Genomic DNA, 21,593 nt, shown 5'->3' on the forward strand with positions numbered 1-21,593 from the left:
ATCATTCATCATCATCATCATTATCATTATCATCATCATCATCATCATCATCATCATCATCATCATTTTTCACTACAGTATAGGTCAGACAGGTTCACCTGATGGGACCTCTTTACGTTGCTCAGTTCTCTGCCGGCTCTCAAATAATACCTCTAGAACTGAGGTCAACACACACAACCTTGTCCCATGGCTTAGGTCAGTGTCCTGGTACCTTAATTATATGTACTCTTACACCTATTAACATTGCTTCCTTGGTCCATCCTTGTGTCTTGGTCAAGCCTGCTAAGTTCTTCCTTTTTTCTTCCTATTTGATGTTTTCCACATCCAGCCATCATCTCATTTCTGAGGACATCCTGCCATCCAGTTGTACCCCACATATCCATTGATTCATTCACATGTCATTTTATTCCAGTTTCTTAACATCCTCCTCTCTTACCCCTGTGTTTCACTGCCATACAATTCAGCACTTTTGATTCAGGTACCAAAACACTTTCGCTTTTGTGGACAGTGAAAGCACTCAAGATGAGTAGCACTGCTCCACTTTTGCACTCTTTTAATGGTACCAAGGTAACAGAATTTGTCCAGTCTCTAGTGATTTGACAGTTCTTGCTGTTTGTCATTGAGTAGTCTGACTATGCCTTTACTACTATGCCAGAAATTCATCACCTACTTCAAGTTGCCATTTAATTGACTACATTTACATACAACAGAGAAAGTACTCTTCTTACCCATACCCTTCTGGTGTACATCGCATGGCCAGTAACCCAAATCCAGAACCTTCTCGCAGTTTTGAAACTTTCCAACTAGTTCTTCCATACTCTGTTCCATGGGCATGAGATCATTAGCTTGTAAAATCTTCTATTGGAACCCTTCCCTGAAATCTTTTGATAATGCCTCCATAACTATTATGAACAGCAGTGAGCTCAGGACTGATCTGTGAACCCCAACCCTAACCTCAAACCCCTTACTGTATGCTCCATTGACTTACATACTGCTTCTAACATTTTCATAAATTGCCATGACCACTCCAACCATCCATTCCTCAACCCCCAAATTTGTTGCTATCTATTTCTGGTGGGTGTCAAAAGCTTTTCCCAGGTCCATAAAAACACAATACATTCTATTATCCGTAACCATGTATTGGACTCTTCCTGCAGTTGTTTAAATACAGCAGTACATCTGTGGTCCCCTCATCCTATCAATGGTACTCTTCCACCTATTAGTCTGTCCATTATACTTTACATCATTTCCAGTACATGATCCAGCAGCTTCAGACCATCGTAATTTTCATGGCTTAAGGCATCATCTCTACCTTTACTGCAGATCACACTGTTGGTGAATCCCTTGTCTCAGGGTGCCACGCATTCTTGTAATACTGTGTTTACAAGGTTATTGACAAGTACAAGACCCACTGTCCCACCTTACCAGAGGGCTTGGCATTTCAGCCACTTTGTTGGGCTTGCTGGTATACCATGTTTCATTTTAGCTATCAGCTATTTGACCTGGTTACACTTGACCCAAATTGCTTCCCTTGTATTGATTCAGATGGCACGAAATTGTCTCATTTCTATTTAAATACCTCATTAGGTATAAATGCTTCATCAAGTAGCTAGGTATAGTGGCTTTTCCAGGCTTCCTTCTTTGAATTGTGTGAGATTATGACTCATTAAATGCCACTTTATCAAGGTTTTACTGTGCTATCTTAAACTTTTCATCAGTTTTGTATTTCATAACATTCCAGACAGCATACACAAAAGTTTATTTGAGATATTTATCTGTATATATTACAGTACTACATTATATTCAACACTCAGGCTCCTGTGACTTTTAGCTGATTGAATCACAGACTGTGACACTCAACCATTGATTTACAGATTCAGGTCCCTAATTCAGATTTAGGTGTGAACATGGGGTAAAGAGAACCTGCCCAAAGGTCTCGTGTCCGTTATTCTTTTTATATATATTATATATATACAGTATATATATATATATATATATATATATATATATATATATATATATATATACACACAATGGAACCCCGGAATTCGAATGCCTCTCTACTCTTACAACTCAGTTTTCATACAGCTTTTTCGCCCAAAAATCGCTCCAGTTTTCGTACAGTGACCCGTTATTCTCACTAAGAGATGTGGCGTCGTAGGTGCCACATGGTCGCCAGTCTGGCTTTGTCTTCCGCCAGCTATGCATCAGTCATACAGGCTCGATTAAACTTTGTGATGAATTACGTATTTTCGATAGAGAATTGTACATAATCATGGGCCCTAACAAGATTAGTGAGTCGGCTGGAGCTAAAAGTAAAGCAGTAAGAACAACAATTGAGCTGAAAAAAGAACTCATCGCAAAGTTTGAAAGTGGAACCCATGTCTCCGATCTTGCCATTCATTATAGTATGGCGAAATCTACCGTTTCATCCATACTAAAGAACAGATTAATGCAAATTACATAGCTTCTTATGCAAAAAAATGATTTAGTTTTTGAACAATTTGCAACTCGTACGAATTCCGGGGTTCTACTGTATATACATACATACATATATATATATCAATATATATATATATCTATCAATATATATATATATATATATATATATCTATTAATATATATATATATATATATATATATATCTGTCTATCTATCTATCTATCTATAGCCCGACGCCCTAATCCCGCAAAGGGTGGCCGCAGACAAAACACCTCCAAGTCACTCTGTCACCCACCATTTGACTGCCCTCCCCCCAACTCACCCCCCCTCCCTCATATACCTCTCAACTCCATCCCTCCACCTCATCCTCGGTCTACCTCTCCCTCTCCCTCCCTCCACCTCTCCTACATACACCCTCTTAGTCAGTCTTTCATTCTCCATTCTCTTTACATGTCCAAACCACCTCAGTGTATTTCTCCTAATCTTCTCAACCACATCCACATCCACCCCACAGCGTTCCTTCACTTCTTCATTTGTCAACCTGTCCCTCCACGTCACTCCACATGCTCCTCTCAAGTAACTCATTTCCACTGCTCTCACTCTTGACTTGTTCCCCTCTTGCAAGGTCCATGCCTCACTTCCATACGTCAGGGTAGGGATCACAATACTATCATGCAGTGACTTCTTAACTTCCATACTCACCTCCCTATTTCTCATCACTGCTTTCAGTGTACCAACAACCTTCCTTCCCTGCTGTACCCTTTCACGCACTTCATCCCCCAAAGTTCCATCCTTACTCATCACACTACCCAAGTACTTGAATGCACTCACATTCTCCATATCCTCACCATCCAACCTTACTGCACACTCTGTGACTTCATTCCTCTCAAACACCATAACTTTACTTTTGTTTACATTAACTTTCAGATTCCTCCTCCTACACACTGTCACAAATTCATTCACCAAACCTTGCAACTCCCATTCATCTTCACTCAACAGTACCGTATCATCAGCAAACAGCAACATATATATATATATATATACTCAGACCTCTATTTAAGGGACTGAATTGGGGAATCAACTTGTCCCTTACTTGAAAATACCCGTTGTTTTACCACATATAAAGACAATCTTATTATGAAATCCAATGAATGTTTCACTTATAAATATGATTATGAATATTATTTTACAGGTATTGTATAAAGAAACATATTAATATTTCAAGCAGCGGACTTTTTGAATGGTCCTGTCCGTCTATCAGGTAGAATATGGAGTCCCTTAAATCTGAAATCCCTTAAATGGAGGTCCCTTAAATTGGGGTTTGAGTATATATATATATATATATATATATATATATATATATATATATTAGAGGTGTGTCGATACCAAGATGTTGGCCGATACCGATACCCACTTTTCAGCCAATACCGATACTCCGATTCTGACAAATGGCCGATACTTTGCTGATACCGATACCGATACTTTTTTATTTTGATTTTATTTATTTGATTTTATTTTGATTTATTTGATACCGGTAACTTGAGTGTTAATGCAGGAGCAATATAGTAATCCATATATAATATTAATATATGATAATATTACATCATACATGTAATTATAATATAATATAATGTAATATCATAACCATCTGTTTATCAGTGTCATGAAACACGAGAGTCTTGAATCACATAATAAACCAGAAGAGTATCTGAGTATCAGCCATATTTTTACCTTGCCAATACCGATACCGATACTAAAAAAAAAAGGCCGATACTGCCGATACCGATACCGATCCTATCGGCACATCCCTAATATATATATATATATATATATATATATATATATGGAGGGTGAAAGACTGACGAAGAGAGTGTATGTGAGTGAGGTGGAGGGGGGAAGAGGGAGGGGGAGGCCGAGAATGAGATGGAGGGATGAGGTGGAGAGGTATATGAGAGAGGTGGGTGTGAGGTGGGAGCAGGCAGTGAAATGGCGGGAGACAGGACGACTTGGAGGCGATTTGTTTGTGGCCACCCCAAACGGGATTGAGGCGTCTGGCAATAGATAGATAGATTGATATATACCTTTGAATGCATTCACCCCATTATAAATTTCTCACTCATTGTTTATGCATGACCTTAATGTGTAGCAGTCTAGAACATCAGCCACTTATCCCCTCCATTATTTGATCAGACCATTTGCCCTGTATATTCATGCTTGTTTGTGTTAATAACATATTGTACTTTTTATCATAATTTAAGATACTGTAGGCAGTATTTTGCAACTATCCATTCGATGAGATGTACATACTTAGTACACTGACATTATATTTTGCCACCATCCATTGGAGATGCGCTTCCTAAATGGTGCCAATTGAAAAATGCCAATACTGTTGTTTACTTTTTAACAACAGCATCATTAACCATTTGACTACTGGGATATCTTGCCTAATTTAATGCCTAGGTGCACCAGTATAGGTCAGAGGGATATTCTAGATAGTTTTTAAGACTTTTCTGGGAAAACCTGATTGAACAAAATCTTCTGTTGTAAATTGAATAAAATACCCAAATGCACTAACTGCAGCAAAAGAGTTGAAAAGTGTGATATACAGCAAGCTGGACAGTATGACAGCATATTCCTATCACTTTTGAAGAAGAAAATAAAACTCCGTCCTTGTAATATTTTTGGATAATGTTGCATGGCTGTTGTCAAGAACTACCTTGATGTCTAAGAAATGTTATTAGTACAGCAGTTCCTCACTTAACATGCTTTCACTTAACAAAGGTGGTAGGTGGCATTGACAATCATCCACTCACTTGATGTAGTTCTGCTTATTTCTTCCATAGTTTATCATTGTATCTCAGTGTCTGCCATACTTTCTTCTTACATCTCCTTTTCCTTCTTGTCTCTTTTTAATGCTCTTTCCATTTTGGGTGGCTCAGCACTGAGTGAAAATCCTAATGGTTTCATGTAACCCAGGAAACCATTATTTTACAGTGCTGGGTGGTTACCATATAATCAGATAATGGAATGATGTGGAGCCTGCTAGGGTTCCCCTGCTAACTGAGTGGAGAGATGCAAATAGCATCCATCCAGGAGCCAAACCTCCACACTTTTTCCTGCACCTCATTTTCTTAAGATACTATCTAATGCAAGGGAACATTGGTTCACTGCATGGGACAACCCTGCGGGGGTAGTTGCTTGCTTGTGGTTGATGGTTCTTCTCATCCAGACAGACTGGGGTTGTTAAGCAACAGTAACACTTTTCATCATAAAGCTGTTATCAACATTGGAACACTTTTTATATAACACACCATTGTTAATTAGTGATGCCTTGGTTATTGCACATAATTGGTACCAAACATGATGTGTGATAATGAATTTGCATGATAACAAATACACAGAACCTGTGGAATTTATCATAATTGTTCCCAAGCACCCCAAGCTGAAACCCCAAATTTTCCAGTTATGACAGTTTACGCCCACTAAATACAAGCATACATACATACTGTTATGGTAAGTACAAGAAACAATCATAGATATGGGTAGGGTAATAGAAAGTGATGAAAAGGGCACAATAATATTAAATGTGTTATTTGGTACACTTACCCTCGAGAGAGTTGAGATGGGCTTGAGGTAAGGGGCTCGAGGCAAGAGGTGGTGAGTTAGTGATCTCCACTTTGGAATTAACTTCATGAGTAGGACCTCATCTTTGAATCCCTCATACTATCAGAAACCACATATACTGCATCATCATTGTCAGCTCAGACGCACAATAATGTCTTTAAGCCAAAAAGTTTGCTATAACAACATGAGTGCGGATTTTCATCTAGCAGTGATAATGAAAGCAGTGATAAACAAGTGTACAATAATCAAGGAATCGCTGTACTGAATGGTCAGGGTGTACATAGATGATATGCTTCACACTAGCTTTTCTCAGACATATTCACTTTTGATATATAATATACAGTGTGTATATATATATATTACTGTATATATATGTAGGTATATAAAATTGTGTGTGTGTGTGTGTGCACGCACATGCATATACACATACTCATACATATGATCACAGCATCAAATGTATGTTGATACAAATTAACAGCCTTGAGTATGAGTTTATACCATAATATTTGAGACTGTAACCTTTCCTGATCATGGTTGTTTTTAGAAACACATCTAAACATCTATAGTGTTAAGTAAGGAATTGCTGTATATGCCAGTTGTACATTACAAAAGTGAATGATTAGTTGATGAGGGCATTAAACCAAAGACACATACGATAGGCTTCTGTGTTCTGTCAGAGGCACGGACCAGATGGTCATCCTTATGTGAAAAAAGATATATGTTTAGAGAGTTACAAGATGAGTTTGCTTCAGAAGCTTCATTTGAAGTTTTCTGTTGTATACTAATATAGAATTTTATATGGGTTTTATCTCTGATTCTTATTATGTAATTAGGTTTAGAGACAGTGTTGTCAATAATTAGTCATTACCCACCAGTAATGCAGTGCTACTTTTTGCATTTGTCAGTAATGTTGCAGTGCTGCTCAGTAGTAACATTATTTTGTAATTAATTTCATCTGTGTTATATAAACCTACAGAGTAGAGTGCCTTATAGTTCATTTGATAAGCTCACGTCTGCTTTGAAGATGATTGATGTCTTGACCACAATACTTTTAATGCAGATTTCCAAGTGAAGTTTGTATACTATGCAGGCCAAGGTCTACCTTCCCTTCCAGAATTCTTTTATATGCAGATATTTCTTATATGTCCTCAGAATTATTCTATCGTATAAATGTGCTAGCTGTGTATGTTAGTGTTTCAGGCGTATTCATATTCATTCAGATGATGATACATTAGTTGAGTATTAGGACAATTGTAGAAGGGGTTAGAGTGTAATGTGGACACATGATATACAAATTTATATTTACTGACAGCACAGTATAAATGGGACAGAAATACTATACTAAGATTTTTACCCCAAAAAAGTTACAGATTTTGAATTGTTTATGAATTTTAAGATACTGAAATGTTATGTAGGCAACAGGTTTACTAGAAGTAAGGACCATGCATGATGTGATATGACTTAAGGTACAGTGATAAAGAATCCAAGACCAGTAGTTAAGGGGTGACCAGTGTCGTATGTCGTTTATTGGATTGTTTGTTGTATCAACAGTGTGTTGTGCTGTACCAATGTGCTTAGTTTTTTTACCACTTTATTCAGTATAAATTGTTTTAAGGTATGCTTTCATATTATTATATTGCTGATGTAGTACAGGATATAAAATGCAGTTCTCAGTGTTGCAGTAGCTCTAGTATGGCATTTTTGCCTCATGTAGGATCACCATTTTTTTGTACAAATATTGATAAGAGTGAGGAACCCAGATACCTATTAATTTCTCTTGATAGGTGTTTCCAAGCAGACATTGTTATTATTATTATTATTATTATTATTATTGTTTTTATTATTTATTATTATTATTATTATTATTATTATTATTATTATTAGTCCATCCATCCATCATCCAATTCTACGTTGCCCCATGAGGAGCATAGGAGCCTGGGTCTAGGCAGTCAGTCCTAACATTTAAGATGAGAGTGACCAGCCTCACTCATCCCTGAGTGGCATTATGTGAGCAATAAACCCCAACCGCCTCTTGGAGATAAACCTTCACCAGCTCAGTCCGACTGGAGCACAGTAATTTCCCACTAAACCACCAGGCGCCAAAATTTGGTTATATGGTTACCACCCATCCACTCACTCAGTTTAGTGCTGCTTTGGGTGTCTGCCCTTTCCTCTCTTCCTTCCTTCCTCTTCTGTCTTTCTTTCCTTCATTCTTTACTCCTCCTTCTGCCAATGGGTGACTTTACACTCTCTCTTCTGTGTTTCTTTCCTTCATTCTTTCCTCTTCCTTCTGCCTATGGTTGACTGTACACTGAGTGACTCTACACCAGAAAACCATTTACTATGTGGGGTGGTAACCATATAACCAAATTATGGTGCCTGGTGGTTTAGTGAGTAATTAAGGTGCTCCAATCGGATTGAGCTGGTGCAGGTTTATATCCAAGGGGTGGCTGGGGTTTATTGCTCATATAATGCCACTCAGGGATGAGTGAGGCTGGTCACTGTCATCTTAAATGTAAGGACCAACTTGCCTAGCCCCAGGCTCCTATGGTCCTCAGGGGGCAATATAAGATTTGGTGATGGATGGATGAACTATTATTATTGTTGTTGTTGTTGTTATTTTTTTTTAATGGAAGCTGTATTTCTCTTGGTTTTACTGTGTGATGCAGATAAAATAATTTTCTGTCTTGTAAATTTTAGGATTAGCCAGTGCAACAGTATGTTTGTTCACAGGATATGAGGTTTCATAATATTGCACTCTTTATATGAGAATGTTTTAAAACAATTTGATATGCATATACTGTAAGTTATCAAAGTAATCAGGATTCAGTGCAGCAATCTCATGATTTCTTGAAGTTATTCAATGGTATGGTAGCCAGGGTGGTAGAATCTTTGTCACGTGTAATCACATACTGTAATTATATCTCATGATAGTCAGTGAAACTTTTTTTTTAAATGAGTATTTTAAGTACTGTACTATAGTTTATGTATCAGAAAAATTATTGTCCACCAGCCAATGAAAAACCTCAGTTGGCTTAACAGAGTACATTGATGTAAAGTAATCACATTTTTTGTTGGATGACTAACATTAATCCTCATAATGTTTACTGGTGCAGTAATGTTAAATGCAAAGAGGAGGTGTAATTTGTCCAGTCAAATGCACGTTTTTAAGTTTATTTTTTTCTCTGTTGATGTGAATGTTCTGGAAGGAATTAGAAGTACCTGAAGATGGTTTTGCCATGTGGAGAGAATAAGACAATGCAAAATTAACAAGGAGAATATGAGTGAGGTGGAGAGGGGAAGGGGGAGATGGAGGGATATGGTGGTGAGAGATGAGTGAAGAGGGTGTGAGTTGGAGAGAGGGCAGCCTGATGACAGGGAACAGGTGATGTGTTGATGATTTGTTTGCAGCTACTTCCTCCAGGATAAAACATGGCTGTAGAAGGATAGATGGAATTATAATACTGTGATAATAAAGAGGAGTAAATATGTAAAGGAAATGGAAAGTAGAGTGGCACATGGAAGAAAACTGGCTAGTGCCATAAAGGATTTAATAGTGAACAGAAGTTTGACTGTGGAAACCACAAGAACTTATGTTAGTGCTCACATGCATGTATGAGTGTTAGACCTTGGTACTGCATGAATATGAAAAGTCAAGGTTGGGAACAGTGGATATGGGACTATTGAGGAGTGTGTGTGAAATGCACTAGAGTAGATAGGATACAAAACATTGTGATTCACAGAGGATGTGAAGTAAATGCTGGAGAGGGATGCCATCACTGCCCAGTTATACAAACATCCTCAGTCTCCTCCCTGTCCCCCAAGAGGAGGATGGACTGCAGGAGAAGGGCAGCTTTGGCCAGCAGTCCTGTGGGTCCTTGTTTCAGATGAGGCTGAGGCCAGAACAGGAACATCAAGAGCACCAACAAAGTCTGTTGATGATTGTGTAGAAGAGTGTGTACTTAGATGGTACGGGCATTTGAAGAAAATGGATGTAGGTAGAGTAATCAAAAGGTGTATATGAGTGAGGTTAAATGTGGGATAACTTGTCATAGGAAAAGATGGTGGATGGATATGATAAATAAGGGTGTGAAAAAAGCATCTTATGGAAAGTTGATGCGGCTAAAGAATTGTCAGATCAGATTGGATGATATGTGAACACAAGAGTGTAGCGCCCCTTTTCCTAATTCTGAATTCAAGGATTGAGTCTTATGTGGAAGTATGTATGAAGCACTTCTGTTATGAGAGTTTAGAAAAAAAGGTGTGTAGATGGCAAGGCTTGTGAGGTGAATCCAGGATTCTAGAAGCTTGAATGGTGTAGGAATGAATATCTGGTCTGTTTCACTGACCAGGCTGTTGATATTTTTCCCACTTCCATTCATTGTCCTTTTGTATTTCTGGATCCCATCTTACAACAGAGGTCAGGATAGTGATGATAATGGTGATGATGATAAGTTACTGTGATCCATATCAGATGTTTAAAAATCTTGATCAGCCACATTGTTTTGTTCAAATCTTGAAAGCAGGGGTTCTTACTGATTAAATTACTTAGTGAATAAAAGACATTTAGTTACCAACGGCCATGCCACGTTGAGTACACCGCTTCCCATCCGATCAGCGAAGTTAAGCAACGTTGGGTCTGGTTAGTACTTGGATGGGTGACCGCCTGGGAACACCAGATGCTGTTGGCATCCCTACGTGTCAAGTGGGGTTGGTGGAGGATTAGTGCCCCTCCCTGTAAAACAATTAACTCTAAGCCCTTGGCCACCCCATTTGGGATACATGGCGTCTGGCAATGGATGGATGGATGGATAGTTACCTCTCCAGTGGTATGCCTATCAGATGTGTTTATAGGAGCTGATGAAAATGGTTAAATGTACATTAGTGGCAATCCCCCCCCCCCCCATTTACCACTACTACCACCACTACCCACCCATTCACTTCCCCAGTGCTCCTGATGGGCAGTACAAGATTGTATGGTTAGTGGCTGGTACATAGAGATTACCAGTTTCTGAAGGACTGTTGTCAAAACTTTCATTGTTGACTGCAAAATAAAAATGACAAGTACATTTTTGTCCACTCAAGTAAAATTTTTGTGCCTCTTATTTGCAGCCACAGTGACTCATCAGTAGCATTTTTATCTTGTGATCTGGGTGTGACCTAAGTGCAGAGAATGACATCCAAGCTGTGACAGACATTTAATGTGGGTGCTGATTATGTTTATCTGATTAAACTAGGGCAGTCCCATAGCTTCAAAGTCATCAGTGCATGAAATTTCTGAGAGCCTTAATTATGAAGTAGGAATGAGTCTCCTTACATACTAGTCAAATCAGCTCTCAAATTCAACTGCACATGGCCATCAGTTGAAGTGAATGCAATTAGGGATGTTTGTCAGTTTAGAACAAAAGTGCTGTTTGCACATGCTCACACACTGTCTGTTTGTACTGATGGTATACACTAACTGTGAGACATACAGAGCCATTATAGCATTTTGACTGTAACATGAATCACTCACTTCAGACACCCCTACTGCATTGCTACCTTGCCAGTATTGGAAAGGATTATTTTTGGCTACCACTTTCTCACCAAAGAGAAAGTGGTCCTGCAGTTGACCTCATATGAACTGTTGCAGTTAGAGCTAACCCCTACTGGGGTAGGTTTTGTCAAAATTATCGTAATTGAATTCACCAGTAATCAGTGCACAGTTAAGTATTGTACTGCATGTGATTGCACACTGAAACAAATGCATTGCTCAAATGATGTTTTTTTTGTTTTCTGTATGCAGTAAAACCTTATTAATCCCAGTCAGTTCAGTGATATCATTTCTGTTTTATTTTTGCTATCCAGACAGTTTCATTCAGGTTAGACATTGAACTAGAAGGTTTAGATATTGCCTTCATTAACACCCTCACAACTAAAGGTCTTTCTTTAGATGAGTAAAATCATCTGAAAGTAGCAAGAATGAAATAAAAATTGTGTCATCAAATTGAAGAAGTTAATCCAAAGGTTCTCTGTCATGGCTTCTGATTGTATCAATACAGTAGTTATAACAATAGGTTAACATATGGCTGCATGTATGAGTAGGTAGTTAGTTTAGGCCATTTTATTTACTTAGACAAAACAGTATCATGTATGTATTTTTCCGCAGCTTAATGCATCCAGTTTAATGCTTCATAATGAATAAATACTGTACAGTAAGTCCTCATTAAAAGTACCCTTCTTTGTTGACATACTGTATTTTGCTTTATATTCTTGCTACCTTCAGACAGTTTTATACATTGTAGGGAAACAAAATGGTTGGTGAAGGGGTTATTGGAGACTGTATTTAACACCGTCACTACTGGTGGTCTCTCCTAAGTTTAACAAAGATGTGTGAAGGTAACTAGAAAAAGACAGAAAATATATCATCAGATTGAAGGGGTTAACTCCAAAGTAAGTCACAGGGAAATTACTTATTAAAGTTCCATTAGTACCTATAATGCCGATTTGTCAGTTTCCTCTAGTTTGCAGCATCATTTGTATGAAAAATTTTGTGATGTTTTGGAACACATCACCAACTAATAACAAGGACTTACTCTGTCCACAGATGAATGAATATTATACTGTACTGATGTTTCAAGACTTGAATTGTTCTGATACTGTCAGACTGATCGATGAAAAACAGTTGCAGTGTATAGATAGAGACGAGTTACTATAAGACAATTTTTTATATTGCAAATGTTTAATATGTTTTGAGTATGTGAGGTAATGAATGCGGCAATTTTTTTCTGTTTGATTTGTATGTTAGTGCTATATACAGCTTCAATATCTGAATTTAAGTCATAATGTAGGACTCTTTCTCAGTCCCTTTTATTCAGTGATATCTATATCTATATCTATATCTATGTATATATATATATATATTATGCATTTTTAATGCTAACTCCAGGTGAGTTTGTTAACTGTGGAGACACCATTTGTAGGGATGGTGATAGAAACAGTCGTCTTGAGTTCATTCACAGCCTAAATTCACTTCTTAAGCTGAAAAAAATTATCTGAAGATAGCTGTAATTGAATTAAAAATGCCTGGTATGTCATGGTATTAAAGTGGTTAAGTATGATCAGACATTCATTCTGGTACTCTACTGTACAGTTAAGCTATTTTACATTAAGCTTTACTTTTGAGATGAAAATCCCCCACTCTGATCAGAGGGTACGGCATGCCACAATACAGATTATCCTGACAATATAGTGTTGTGTATAGCAAGTATAAGTTCCCAGTTGAATGTGTATAATGTATGATAATTTTTTTCAATGTACAGTGTATATTAATATATATATAGTACATTTTAAGAATGGTGCACACACAGCTCATACATATATTATATACTGTAAATGTGTGTTTAATCTTATAAAACTTCATTATTGTACTACCAGCCAGGTGTCTCCACTGATTTTTCCATACAGTGGTATAAGTTAATCTCACCCTCTGCTATCAGGGGAGGCAGGCTGGTTATATACAGTTAAATGTGCTGGACTCAGGTAGCCAAGCCTAAGGTCCAACACACAGTGGGTACAATGGGATTGGCTTTTATTTATGGTATTAGGCATATACAAATTTGAGGCAACCCATCCCTTAACATGAAATTTCATTTAGCTTTGCAGTAAAAGAGTTCCGTATCTAGTGAATACTGTAGGTACAAGTGAGTAATACACAATTAAGAACAAAAGTTCACCTAATCTATCACCAGTTTCACTTCTCAAACCCTTCTGCAGGTTAATAATTTTTATCTGAAAAAGATTTGGGGCATTTCTTTGCCCATTGATGTCTGTTTCAGGGAGGAAAGTGATAGACATGCCCCATTGTGAGGTCAGTGAAGTGGAATGGTAGGTGAACTTTTGTCCCTGACAACATGGAGGTTGATCATGGTGTTTGTACAAGTTGTAAGATAGACATTCAGCAGTCATGCATAATGTATTAAGCATTACAGTATATATTGGGAGGATTCAAGGCTGTCAGATTTTCAGATGAATCTTTCATATCCTATTTATGAAAGGAATTATAAAGGACAATTAAGGCATGTAAATACGGTATGTTCATATGAATGAAAAACGACTGACATTATAAGGTGTGGTAGGTGATATAACAATTGTATAAACTTCCTGCGTACAGAAATTCCTCATTATGTCACCTTTCTTAATATTCATTTTTGCAATGAAAAACAGAAAAATTGCCTGATAAAGTTCTGTTACTATCTGTAAAGGTTCTCCTAGCTTCCCTCATTTTTCAGTACCACTGAAAGAATAACTATATAGTACAGATCCCTGACACACAGTGAGGATATCCTGTAATACTGTGCTGAATATGATTTTTTTTTTTTTCCTCCAACCATAAAGCAGTGCAGCCATGAGCAGCTTTCCACAGGCATTAGTAACAAGGTATGAAGTTCCATTCACTATAACTGTGATGAATACAATAGTTTGCAACTCAGTGTAAATTTTAGTTTGGGTATTTTGCATCTCTTAAAAAGCTTGTAGTTTCACAGTGGCACTTGGGGTTTCCATTTACTTATTTATATTTTTTAAATGAAATTCATTAGTGATGCTTTATATATCATGTTACATGGTTGGATAATGCCTGTGTACTGTCCCTTGTGACATACTGTATGTAATAAAGTTTGTCATAATATTTTGTTCTCGTGCGTTTCATTCTTTCAACACACATCATCCACATTATCATCGTATCATTTACAAAGGCTCCAACATGCTTGCAAGCGTTGGCCTTGGTCACGTAATGGCAACTCTCTGTACTACTTGAACTCTGGCAGCCTCCCTGTTTAGTTCCTTTTCCTTGAGTTCACTCACTATGACCTCGTTCCAGGTCTTTTTCGGTCTGCCTTTCGCAACCCTACCTCCAGCGTTCACAGTTCTCACTTTCCACACCCAATTCCAATTCCTCCATCCTCTCACCAAACACAAACCATCTCAATCTATCCCTCCTTATCCCAACACCGATACATTCCAGTCCCATCCTTCCTTTCAACTCTTCAATTGTAGTCGTAGCCCCTCCAGGCCTGGCATTCAAGGATGCTTTGCACATCCATCTAATCACTACCCCCCTGGTGGGAACCGCCTTGTCGTGGTGGGGGGGCTTGCGTGTCCCTGTGACCTGGCGAGCGAGGCTAGAGGGGGCTTCGGCCCCTGCTCCGCCCCTCTTGGGGGGAGAGGGCTACCCATGCTAGTAAGGTCATCAGTGAGAGACCAGACTAAATGGTTCCTGGAGTTAGGCTGCCAGTGTGGGTCAACAGTGCTGCCCGCCAGAGGGATCACCTTCTGGGGTTGTCCTGTGTTGGATGGTTGGGTGTCTGGGCTGGGATGCGCTGGGGAAGGGGGTCTTAGCTCCTCCGTGGGCAAACTTTCGTATCATGTGGGGTTTCTTCTTAAACCGAGAAGCCCCCATGGGGACGAGGTACCCCGCTCGCGGCGGCCAGCGCTCGGTCCCCTCGTATTCCCGGTAGGCGGTTGCTCCTGGCCCCTGGAGCCATTTATTATTAACCCATTATATATGGATATCAACACTAAAAATACCTTTGGTCCTCGAGGGGAGGTCAACCAGACCCTCGAGACGTCACCCTCTGGTCGTGATGGTGGTTCTTCGCAAGTGCAGGCTGGAGCTTGCACTCCTGCTGCTGCTACTGATGATGCTGGTGGACCCTGCGAGTCACCTATCAAGTCTTCCGAGATTCCTTATAATCTGGATACGCTTAAGCTGATTAATGTGTTTACATCTCTTTCCTACCGTGCCATTCACTCTCTTTTCAAACCATTTGGAACAGTTGTTCGTATCCATCTAAGATATGATGATGACTGTAGGTCCAATCGGTGTTACGTGACCTTTACTTCTGGCAGTGCTGCCAAAGCCGCTTTTGAGGCAAGGAATTCCCTTTCTCTAGGGAAGGCCAACTGTACTGTTGAGCTGATCCGATCAAACAACGTAATGGATTGTGAAAATGACTATTGCCCCAACATCTTTGATGATGCTGAAGAGCGAGTTCCTAAGGTGCGCCACGCCCCCACACCTTAATGGTTTCTGGCATATTATAGAGAAGGGAGAGGAAACATCATCCACGCTGCTAGGTATCTAGAGAAAGAAATTGGAGTGCTTCCTGAGGGCAACCTCAAGAAGTATGGTAAAGGAGTGTTAGTTCGAGCAAAGGATCTGACATAGGCCATGATGCTTCTCCATCTACCTTGCCCTTCTGACGGCCTCTTTGAGACCATCAAACCTCATCGAACATTCAATTACAGCAAAGGGCGTGTCTGTAATCAGGATTTGTATGCTTTTTCAGAAGATGACATTCTTGATTTGTGCCCTGATAATGTCCAGCGAGTATCGAAGATCAGAGGAAATAGTAACATGATCGTCTTCACCTTTTATGGTCCTTATCTCCCAGATCGTGTCAAAATTGGCCCTCTGTCCCTTCAAGTAAAACCTTTTGTTGACCGTCCCCTGCCGTGTTACTCATGTTATGAGTTTGGTCACGGGAGGAAGAACTGTACAAATCGTCCCCGGTGCGGTCATTGCTCTGCCCTGGACTCTCATCCTACTATTGAGTGTGAGTCGGATCCCTATTGTTTTTACTGCAGGGAGGCTCATTCCCTAAGTTCTCGACAATGTAGGAGGTACCGCCTTGAGCAGGATATTCTTCAGTTGGCTAACTCACAGTTCATTAGCCTGGGTAGTGCCAGACGGGAACTTCTGTTTAGACAAGAGAAGGATGGTGGGGCTAAGACATTTGCCTCCTCCCTCTTTCCTAATTCTTCCAACTCCACATCTGGTTCGGCTTCAGCACCTTCTCACCTTCCTCAACCAACAAAAGTTTCTTCCCGCTCTCTTCCGATTGCTTCTTATATTCCTGTCCGGAATAAGTTTTCCGGTTTGTCAACCGTGTCAGATAGGCCCTCCACAGCATCCTCATCTGAAAGACCGGAAACATTAACTACAAGAGTTCATGCCGTAGAAGTCCATGCCCCCATGGATTCTCCAACAAGAACACCTAAAATATTTACATCGCATCAGAGGCACCTTGGACGTTCATGTGAAGCAGTTGACTCAACAGGCATTTGTCCTAGCCCGTCAGTTGTTTCTCCTGAATCATCAGCTGCCCCCTCTGTTGAGTCCTCAGAGTCTACAAAGACAATCACACATATATGTTCTCCGACGAAGCAATCTCCAAGTTTTTCATCTCAGTCACACCAGAAACGTCCCCGAGGGTCTACTGAGTCTCTTGACTCAACGGACGTTCCACCTAGCAAGATTCCTCTGGGAGTATCAGATGGCCATCAGCAGAAGACACCCTATTCATATATGAAACGTGCCCCTAATCGAGAGAATAAATTAAACGCTGCTAGGCCTCCCTTTTCTTCGGAGTCCCGTGTGCGAGTCCCGGCTGCTGCACCAGGTACTTCAGCACGAGTGCCGGTCTCCCCTCTGGAGGCTCGTCAGAGTCCCCGCATTCCCGCAAAACTGTTGACATACCAAGTAAAGTTGGCACCGGGAAGTACAATTCTTGGACTCCCCCAAAACCCCGCACTAAATAGTCAACTTCAAGTTCCTCCAGTGGAAGTTCCGTCTGTAACTTCTAAGATCCCAGTCACCAAATCTGTTGTTGACAAGTCCGTGAGGAGCCGTCGTCTGCCATTGCACACTGATACCAAACGTGCGCCTTCATCTTCCCAACCGCATAAAGGAAAGGTTGGGGCTTCCGATGTTAGTAGGTAATTTTCCATTCTGACATCTTGCAGTGGAATTGTAAGGGTCTTCGCTCTAGGTCTGATCAACTAAAAGTTTTGATACATGACTTTGATCCAGGTATCGTTTGTCTCCAGGAGACCATGTTGGGCTCTGAGGTATACAATCCTGGATTGAATTATGCCTTTCACGGGTCTCCCCCTCCGCCAGGAAATTGTGCGCATGGGGGTACAGCAATAATTGTTCACAGGTCCTTGCAGCATTCTTCTGTTCAGTTGCAGACAACTCTTCAAGCCGTTGCTATTACAGTTGTATTGGAATATTCGCTCACGGTGTGCTCCTTGTATCTTCCACCTGGTGGTGGTTTCAGTGAGCATGACATTGAAGACTTAATCCGTCAGCTTCCTGTCCCCTTTCTCCTTCTTGGAGACTTTAACGCCCATAATCCACTATGGGGTGGTACAATTTTGGATGCTGGTGGGAGGATTATAGATGACATACTCCAATCACATAATATCTCATTTTACAATGATGGCTCTATGACTTACCACAATGTCTGTAGTGGAGCCTTCTCCGCTATTGACTTGAGCTTGTGTTCTCCCTCCATCCTAATGGATTTTCGTTGGTCAGTAAATCCCTTTCTGAATGGAAGCGACCATTACCCAATCCATCTAAAGTGTGTGAAAAATGTTCCTGCTCATTCTTCTCCTAGGTGGAGGGAGCGGGAGGCTGATTGGTTGAATTACAAAAACGGTATACTTCTGGCAAGGCCTTTCGAGTCCTTCTGTAGTCACTTGGAAGCCTATGATTACTTTGTTGCTGTGATTATGGGCAGTGCCCATGTGGCCATCCCTATGTCGAAAGGTAAACCGCGTCGACCTGCGGTCCCCTGGTGGAATAAAACCTGTGCCATACTAAGGAAAATTACGAGAAAGTGCTATCGTCGTTATAAGACCAGAGCCTCAGCTGCCACGCGCCAAATTTACCAACGTGCCATGGCAAAACAGCGTCGCTACTTTCGAAAGGCCAAGCGGGACTCCTGGATATCTTACATCAACGGCATTAATTCCAAGACTCCCTCTAAGGTTATATGGAGGAAAATTAGAAAGCTTTCAGGCAAATTTATCCCATCTCCCAACCCGACATTGAAAATAGGTGACAACCTCATCACTGATCCTGCTGAGGTTGCGGAGACCTTAGGGAGGCATTTTGCTGATGTCTCCAAGTCCTCTCGAATATCAGGGAATGGTATTCCTGACATGCCCTCACCTTCTCCATCTTCTTCCAATGCTGCCTATAATGCTCCGTTCACACTTCGGGAACTAGAAGACGTTCTGTCATCAACTACCTCTACATCTCCAGGTGAGGACAACATCCTCTATTCAATGCTTACAAATTTGCCTGTTATGGCTACGAAGTTCCTCCTAAAGATCACTAACAAAATTTGGGAAACGGGCATTTTTCCTGCCAGTTGGAGAGTTTCCCTCATCATTCCCATCAGTAAGCCAAACAAAAATCCCCTTTTGGCCACCACCTATAGGCCTATCGCATTGACCAGCTGTGTTTGTAAGATGATGGAAAAGCTAGTTAATGCAAGGTTAGTGTGGTACTTAGAATCCCAAAAGCTGCTTTCTCCTTACCAATTTGGGTTTCGGAAGAACCGTTCGACATTAGACCCCCTCCTGATCCTCTCAAATAAAATCCAGCAAAGCTTTGCCAGCCATTGTCAGACTATTGGGGTGTTCTTTGACCTCGAGAAGGCGTATGACACAACCAGGCACACTAGTATCCTTCTTCAGCTGTCTCGATATGGCATAGAGGGAAATATGTTTCGCTTTATCCGTTCCTTCTTGTCGGAACGTTACATTAAGGTTCGTGTCGGAAATGTTGTATCCAGCCCTTATAGGCAAGAGGAGGGTGTTCCCCAAGGCAGCATTCTTAGTGTCATCTGTTTCGCTGTGGCTATCAATGGAGTTCTCGATCAGATTTCCCGCCCTGTGTTGGGCTCCTGTATGCTGATGATTTGGCAATTTGTGTGTCTGGCTACGACGCAGTTGAGATTAGTCATCACCTGCAGAAGTCCATATACACTATTTGTCGTTGGGCTGATGATAATGGTTTTTGCTTTTCACCTTCCAAGACTGTTGCAGTCCGCTTCACTAGAAGCACACGCCAGGAGGTTGTCCCACATTTAAAGTTAAACAACGACATCATCCCTTTTGAGAAGGAGGTTAAGTTTCTGGGTATGATCTTTGACTCACGTCTCTCCTGGTCACAGCACATTGATTATCTGAAGCTTAAAGTCAAGAAATCATTAAATATCCTTAGGGTGGTTTCTGGTTTTGATTGGGGTGCTGATAGGAACTCCCTTCTCAGGCTCTATAACTCTTTGTGCCGGTCACAGATTGACCACGCATGCCAAATTTATTCCTCTGCATGTAAGACTAAACTTCATGAGCTTGATGTGCTCCACAATACGGGACTACGACTGTGCTCGGGTGCGTACTGCACTTCCCCTGTGGAGAGTTTATATGTAGATACAGACCAGCTTCCTCTGGACTTACGCAGGCATGAGTTAGGGCTTCGCTACATTGCACGAATTAAGAGCAATCGTTACACCAATCCTTGTGTTGATGTTCTGTTGCAGTGTGACCCGTCTAAGTTCTGTGGTCCTAGAGCCTCTATACCATTCCAGATTCGCATGCTTCCTGTGGGTGACGCATCACTGAGGGAGCAAAAAATTGAACCAGTAAGCTACAGCAGTCTCCCTCCTTGGCTCATTCCAGAACCTAATGTGTGTCCCAAAACCATACGTAGAAAAATCTTTTCGGATGAAGAAACTAAATCGAAGTTTTTGCGTCATGACCTTCTCCACAGAGACTCAGTAAAGTTGTATACTGATGGCTCAAAGTCACCCCTTGGTGTAGGCTGTGCTGTCGTCCATGAAGGGGGTGTACGTCTTGGACGGCTATCTAATAATGCGTCTGTTCTCACTGCTGAACTAACTGCTATTGAGAAGGCTCTTGAAGAGGCTTACTTAATGCCGGGAAAGTCATTTACAATATATTCAGACTCCTATGGAAGCTTGACCGCCATTAAGCAGTTTAACACATTCCACCCTATAATAAGGAAGATTCAGTCTTGGCTTTGGCGCCTGGCTACAAAGTATAAATTTGTTTCGTTCTGCTGGGTACCGTCACATGTTAATCTCTATTGGAACGAATTTGCTGACAAAGAGGCAAAATCGGCATGTTCTCTTCCTTCTGTTGGGTATAATAAGGTTCCCTATTCTGATTTGAAAACCGTTATCCGTAACTTTGTTTGGTCTGAGTGGCAGGCGAGATGGGCTTCCCCCTCCCTGGCCAATAACACGAAGTATAAAGAGATTCGGCCATCGGTTTATGCCTGGTCATCCTCTTCTCAGGCTTGTCGGGGTTTTGAGACGAGGTTGACTAGGCTGCGAATTGGCCATACACGTTTGACTCATGGATTCCTTTTGGACCGTGGGGTCCCACCCCAGTGTGACATCTGTCAAGTCACAATAACTTGCAGGCATTTCTTATTGGACTGTCCGACCTATGCCCGCTCTCGGGCGAAATTTTTAACAAATAGGGGATCCCTATCAGTTGTTTTAGGTAATAGGGCAAATGTTTCTAGCCTTATGGCATTTTTAAAGGAGACAGGGCTATACTGCAAGCTGTGATTGGTGCTGTCATAGTTATGTTTTAGGGCTTGCTGACTACATCTGTTTTCATTTTACCTACGATTTTAGTTGCATGGTTATTATGTAGTAGTT

General features: G+C 40.6%; 1 non-coding gene across 1 annotated transcript; it reads left to right on the top strand.

Moving 5' to 3' along the window:
- The first annotated feature begins 10,638 nt into the window (after nt 1–10,638).
- LOC145413041 (5S ribosomal RNA) lies at nt 10,639–10,757 on the top strand. The gene has a single exon (XR_013899653.1). It is a non-coding gene; the product is annotated as a 5S ribosomal RNA (ribosomal RNA).
- The last annotated feature ends 10,836 nt before the right edge of the window (nt 10,758–21,593 follow it).

This window comes from Coenobita brevimanus, chromosome 94 (assembly GCF_032717465.1).
Source record: "Coenobita brevimanus isolate Jiangsu-jjx chromosome 94, ASM3271746v2, whole genome shotgun sequence".
In the NCBI taxonomy this organism is placed as follows: Eukaryota; Metazoa; Arthropoda; class Malacostraca; order Decapoda; family Coenobitidae; genus Coenobita; species Coenobita brevimanus.